Below are 7,197 nucleotides of genomic sequence, written 5' to 3'. Positions count from 1 at the left end.
ATTTAACAGACAGGACAGTTGGTGTGAATCTGGGAGGCTTCTCTTCCACATTGCCCCTTTTGATTTGTGGTGTCCCTCAGGGGTCGATTTTGGGACTGTTGCCATTTTCTCTTTACATGCTTCCTCTAAGCGCTATTTTTCAGAAGTATAGTATTTCAGATCACTGTTATGCAGACAATCTTCAGTTTTACCTTCCTGTGAACTTAGATAAATCCTGTTCACTGGACAAAGCACAGGAATGTTACAGTGACATTAAACTCTGGCTATCTAGCAACTTTCTCCAATTAAATGAGAGTAAAACTGAGGTTTTGATCGTAGGCTCTCCCATCTCACCTACCTTTCCTGTTCATTTAGGATCTTTATCCCTAAAGACTGAGAACCATGTAAAGAGTTTAGGGGTTATTATGGACTCATCACTCAACTTTAAGAAACAGATTGGTGCTGTCGTTAAAGGTAGCTTTTTTAACCTGAGATCAATTGCTAAAGTAAAGCATTTTATATCCAGTAAAGATTTGGAAATTGTGGTTCACTCCTTTATCACATCTAAGCTTGACTATTGTAATTCTCTATATATTGGTCTTCCCCAAAATTTGCTTGTCTGGTTACAGTTAGTGCAGAATGCAGCGGCAAGGCTGTTAACGGGGCTGAGAAAGAGACACCATATTACTCCTGTACTGCAATCCTTACATTGGATTCCAGTCAAATTCAGGATTGGTCCCTCGTTGTAATCTAAAATCAAAAGGAGATTGTGCTTTTTCTGTAGTAGGTCCCAAACTCTGGAATAGTCTCCCATTCCATGTGAGGTCAGCTCCATCGATTACAACTTTTAAGTCTTATTTAAAAAAATATTTGTTTTCTTTAGCTTTTAATAAGATGTTTATTTTATTGTATGATTTTAATGTTATTAGTTTCGTAAAGCACTTTGGGGCAGCGTCTGTTTAAAAAATGTGCTATATAAATAAAGTTGCTTGCTTGCTTAATTTTGGGCTTTAGGTGCAAGACCATGGGCCCAGAACAGCTTGTCGTTAGCCCTGGTAAGCACTGACCTGACAGTGGTAAAGTAGCTAATGTATAGTGGACCGAACAAAGGTTGATGCCAAACATGGTACCTAAAGACAACAGAAAATGAAAAGGTCTTGTTGACTCCCTGGCTGTTGGTGCCTCCAGAAGTGGGAGTTGTGCTATAATTCATCTTGGTGTGCCATGGTGATGTAGATTGTGGCAAGGTACAGTTCTTGTGTAGCAGGTGTCAAGGCAGTTTTACCTGTCATCCAGAAGTCAGTTTGCCAGTAGACTATCTGTGGTACACTCAATTTGAAACAGTTGGGTTGGAGTCTCACTTATTAGAGTGCAAGTGGTTCCAAAATAAAATGTAAATTAGAGCATGGAGTTTCATGTCGTCCCTGTTTGGAGTGGCTTATTTTAGCTGCTGGTAGTCAAATTGGATGTGTCCTGGCTGTCGTGCCAAGAAGTGTCACACCTCTGGGCTGGAAGTGATCCAGAGCAGATGGTCTATCTTGGTGGTTCACACTGGTCCAAGACTGTAGGTGAAAAAAACAGGTGAGTGTGGGTGTCATGGTCTCTTGCAAGTGTGAATTCAGGGATGTTTCTGGCCATTCGGTTGAGGTCACCGAGTATCACTCCAAGTGCCTTTTCCGTGTTTACCTGAATTAGTCTTTTTCTTTCTGTGGCCAGAGAGACTTTCAGGAAACTGGATGAAGTATCAAGCAGAGGGCCCCTTTTGTATCCATGTTACAGGGGTTGAGGGGGTTTGTACTGTTGACTGTGTGATGTGCAGCAGGGTTTATTTTACTTGCAGTTTCTTGTAGTCTATTTTCAGTCTGTAGGACTGAACCAGTTCTCTTTCCAAGTTCTGTCTGGTGGTTCTCTGCACCCAGTAGTTGTCAGAGGCTCCTGAAGACTGCGGATTTCCATCTGTTGTACCATTCCATCAGGGTGATTGTATCTCTACTGTGCCTTCTCTCACTGAGCAGAGGTCAGTTCTCTTTGAAACTCGGTGACTTGAAGCTTGAGTTAATTTATGCCCTGTCAGAGGCCCTCGAGAGTGTGGGCCAAGGAGAGTATGATGCTGGTCAGCTCCTGGTGGTTCAGGCTGGTTGTCAGATGTCCACTTGTGTTTTAGTCTCGCTGTTCCATTCTCTGCCATTGCAGGTCATTGTTTTATTCTTTAGGTTGAAGTATGTTTATCACACTGCTCTATATGGTCTCAAGTTGATGGGTGGCAGAGTTGGATGTCTGAGACATGCTGGGATGTTTGTGGGAACACGGGCGAGAGAGGGCAGAAGGAAAATTCAGGTACATACAGAGGTGGTAAGCTATCGGTCAGGGATGTACAGTAGCATCTGCTTAGGATCCTTGATGAACGTTTGGGGTTAATGTCTTGAGACCCTTTTAGCCTTTAGACATTCGTATATAAATTAAAGTCCTAGCCCCACAGTCCACATTTGTATGGGTGCTACATTTCCAAGGGTCTTCCCCCATCCAGAAGATGCTAAACCGAGCAACACTCTGTTCTCCCCATCTGACTTCAAACACATTTTAACGAGATGATGATCACACTTTGCACCAGGCTCCAAATGCCTGGGTGACCAGTCAACACACTTACAATACAGATATTGAATACACACAAAGACTTTTTTTTTATATAGTCTATAATTGAGCTGTTACAAAATGTATATGGTATATGCATGTTGTATGTTCCCCTATTACATTAGCTTAGTTTACCCAATCCAATCATTGCTCAGACCCTTTGAGACAAACAGACTCCAAAGACTAAATAAATTAGAATCTCGTGGAAAATTTAATTTATTTTACTAATTCAACTCAAATTGTGAAACTTGTGTATTAAAATACATTATTATATGTAACACATTATTATATGTAATAAATTAAATGCACACAGGCTGAAGTAGTTTAAGCCTTTGGTTCTTTTATTTGGGATGATTTTGACAAAACCTATCTCAAATTAGAATACTTCTAATATATATATATATATATATATATATATATATATATATGTGTGTGTGTGTGTGTGTGTGTGTGTGTGTATATATATATATATATATATATATATATATATATATATATATATATATATATATATATACATATATATATACATATACATATGTGTGTGTATATATATATATGTATATGTTCGGTGAATTGTTGGCCTTCTGGAAAGTATGTTCATTTACTGTACATGTTATCAATACTTGGTAGGGGCTCCTTTTGCTTTAATTACTTCCTCAATTTGGCGTGGCATTGAGGTGATCAGTTTGTGGCACTGCTGAGGTGGTATGGAATCCCAGGTTTCTTTGGCAATGGCTTTCAGCTCATCTGCATTTTTTTGGTCTCTTGTATCTCATTTTCCTCTTGACAATATCCCATAGATTCTCTATGGGGTTACGGTCTGGTGTGTTTGATGGCCAGTCAAGCACACCAGTACCATGGTCATCTAACCAATTTTGGCAGTGTGGGCAGATGCCAAATCCTGCTGGAAAATGAAATCAGTATTTTCAAAAAGCTGTTCAGCAGAAGGAAGCATGAAGTGCTCCACAATTTCTTGGTAATTGGGTACAGTGACTTTGGTTTTTAAAAAACACAATGGACCAACACCAGCAAATGACATTGCACCCCAAATAATCACAGACTGTGGAAACTTAACACTGGACTTCAAGCAACTTGGGCTATGAGCTTCTCCACCCTTCCTCCAGACTCTAGGACCTTGATTTCCAAATGAAATACAAAAATTGGTATCATCTGAAAAGAGGTCTTTGGATCACTGGGCAACAGTCCAGTTCTTCTTCTCCTTAGCCCAGGTGAGACGCCTCTGTCGTTGTATGTGCTTCAGGAGTGGCTTAACAAGAGGAATACGACAACTTTAACCAAATTCCTTGACACATCTGTTTGTGGTGATTCTTGATGCCTTGACCCAGCCTCAGTCCATTCCTTGTGAAGTTCACTCAAATTCCTGATTTTCTTGACAATACTCATAAGGCTGCGGTTCTCTTGGTTGGTTGTGCATCTTTTTCTTCTACACTTTTCCCGTCCAGTCAACTTTCTGTTAACATGCTTGGATACAGCACTCTGTGAACAGCCAGCTTCTTTGGCAATGAATGTTTATGGCTTACCCTCCTTGTGAAGGGTGTCAGTTATTATCTTCTGGACAACCTGTACTCTCCGATCTTCAGAAAAAAAAACCACAAAAGCATCTAGCTAACTCTTAGAGAACTCAAGAACCTACATTTATCTACCACATCTGGCCACTTTTTCTCAATGCAAGTAACCGTTTCCAGCAATTTAATATGCGTGTCTAAGTTTTGGCCCCTTTATCAAGGTGATTTTTGGATTTTCAGATGATTCCCATTAGGTTATGGTTAATTGATATTAAATATTGCCATTCTTTTGTCCCCAACCCCCCCCCACCCCTCTCCCTACTTTCCTCTGCATGTATGCTTTTTGCTTAGTTTGGTTGTGTTAGTTTCATTTATTAGATCCCTTTATGTTTACAATCACAATTCGGAGTCACTGAAGGCTGATCTTGCTACAATGGCAGATGTCCAACATACAATGCCAACTTTTTCGAGAAGCTGAATATTCCTGAGGATGCAAGTCTGTTGTGGCCCTTTCTTCCTGGATAAGCCCCAAGCTGCAGAATTCATGGAATATTCCTCTGTTGTTTCTGTGGTCATTAAAAATCCCATGCCACTTCTTTTAAAGGAGTAGTGGTGTAACCCCAAATTCCCTCCACTGGCCCTTGTCAATCATGGCCTCCTAATAATCTCTATCCATTGAATATTTCTTTCTCCTCTCCACTTGTAGCTGGTGTGTGGTGAGCGCACTGGCACCGTTGTCATGTGGCTTTCGTCGCATCATTCAGGTGGATGCTGCACACTGGTGGCAATTGAGGTTTTAAAACACTTTGGGTGTACATCAATACACAATAACATGCTATATAAATGCCTTTCCTAAAAGAATTTGCAGATTTCCTTTCAGAACTGTTGTTAATGTTAATAAACCTCTAACTGTCGGATATGTTAACATTCACACTGATACTGCATTAAAACTTGCGTTTCCACACTGATAATACAAATGATGCATTAGAACTTGCGTTTCCACACTTACATTTTTGTGTGTGTGTACTGTGTTGAGAAGTGTTGTTTAATTCGATCTCATACTGTATCGTGTACCTTGTCAGTGTTGTGCGCTTGCTTAGCCCTTCGTTGTGATAAACAGTAAAGTGTGTTCTGATGAATTCAATATTTGTTTTGTCAGACGAGTATAAAAGACCAAAGAGTGTAAAGACCATCAAATCTACCAAGTGACTCCACAATGCAGGGACATAGACAAGGAACATAAGTATCGCTTTTGACTCAACCTCTATATTCACCTTTCTTCACTTTTGTTTCAGTTTTTATGACCAATTCGGTTTCCATATCACTACTATTACTACCACTCGCAAACCACGCATCACATACTATAGGCAGTGCAATCCTAACAAACTGCACTGTCTATGTCTGCTAATACACTATTTTTCTACAGGTCTGGAATTGTCAGTCTGGAGTAAACAAAGCAGATTTCATAACATTTATACTAGTAATTCAAGACTCAACCTCATGTCCCTTAGAGAAACATTGATCAAACCAGAGGACACCACTACACCTGCAGCACTCTCCAATAATTTCTCATTTTCCCACACACCCTGTCTAACTGGATGAGGTGTAAGTACTGGTCTGCTTATTTCTAATGATTGGAAATGTTTTCCTTTACCTTCTCTGGGTATTAGCAGCTCCTTTGGATCACATTAAGTCACTATTACCCACCCTTTTAAAATCTATTTTGTAGTTGTTTATCAACTCCCATGATCACAAGGTAACTTTCTGGATGAATTAGATGTGCTGTTCTTTCAGGGCTCAGTTCTTGTACCACTTCTGTCTACATACATGGCATCACTATAGGTTCTGTTATTCAGAAACATGGCTTTTCATATCACTACTCACGACACTCAACTCTTTCTCTCATTCCATTCTGAGGATCCGACGATGGCTGCTCGCATTTCTCAGTTTGTCTAACAGCCATTTCTTAGCAACAGTAGCTACTCTGTTTGTTTGTCTGAGTGAGCAACCGTAACTAAGCAGGGTGGGGCTTACAGATAGGTCAGTTATCGCCCGTAAAGTATGGAGTGCCACAAGGATCTGTCCTAGGCCCTCTGATATTTTCAATATACATGTTGCTCCTTGGAAATGTTATTAGAAAATACGGGATTAGTTTCCATTGTTATGCTGATGATAATCAACTATATCTTTCTACAAGAACATATGAAATTTCTACATGATCTAAGCTTACAAATGTGAAGGGTTGGATGACCAATAATGTTCTCTTACTAAATTCAGATGAGGCAGAGATTTGGACCAAAAAAAATTAATTACACCGATTACAGTTTGCATCTAGATTGATGTACTGTTACTTCCTCTACAGTCAAAAATCTGGGTGTTATATTGGGTAGCAACTTGTATTTTGAAAACCATATTTCCCAAGTTACAAAAACAGCATTCTTCCAACTTAGAAACATTGCCAAGATATGTTACCTGTTTCTGATGCAGAAAAGCTAGTTCATGCATTCATGATCTCTAGACTGTACTATTCTAATGCACTTCTAGGTAGTTTCCCTGCATCTTCAATAAACAAGCTACAGGTAGTCCAAAATACAGCGGCTAGAGTCCTTACAAGAAAATATGATCATATTACCCCAATTCTACAGTCCCTGCACTAGTAATATTTTGCAAACAATGCAGGATTTAATAGATAGCCACTTACATTTAAAGGTCCCGTTCTTCATGATCCCATGTTTTAAACTTTAGTTAGAGTGTAATGTTGTTGTTAGAGTATAAATAATATCTGTAAAATTCTAAAGCTCGAAGTTCAATGCCAAGCGAGATATTTTATTTAACAGAATTCGCCTACAAAAAATGCCACGTTTGGACTACATCCCTCTAGTTCCTGCAGTAATGACGTCACTAAAACAGTATTTTGACTAACCTCAGCCCACATGAACACACAAAAAGGGGTGCATGGTCTTGTTACGCTCCGACGGAGAAGAGGAAGAGCTGTGTTTGTGTTTGTCGCCATGTCGTCGAAACGTCCAATCATCTTTGTTTGGCCTCCCAGGGACGC

Source organism: Carassius auratus, chromosome 22 (genome assembly GCF_003368295.1).
Source record: "Carassius auratus strain Wakin chromosome 22, ASM336829v1, whole genome shotgun sequence".
Classification (NCBI taxonomy): Eukaryota; Metazoa; Chordata; class Actinopteri; order Cypriniformes; family Cyprinidae; genus Carassius; species Carassius auratus.
This window is presented reverse-complemented; position numbering follows the sequence as displayed.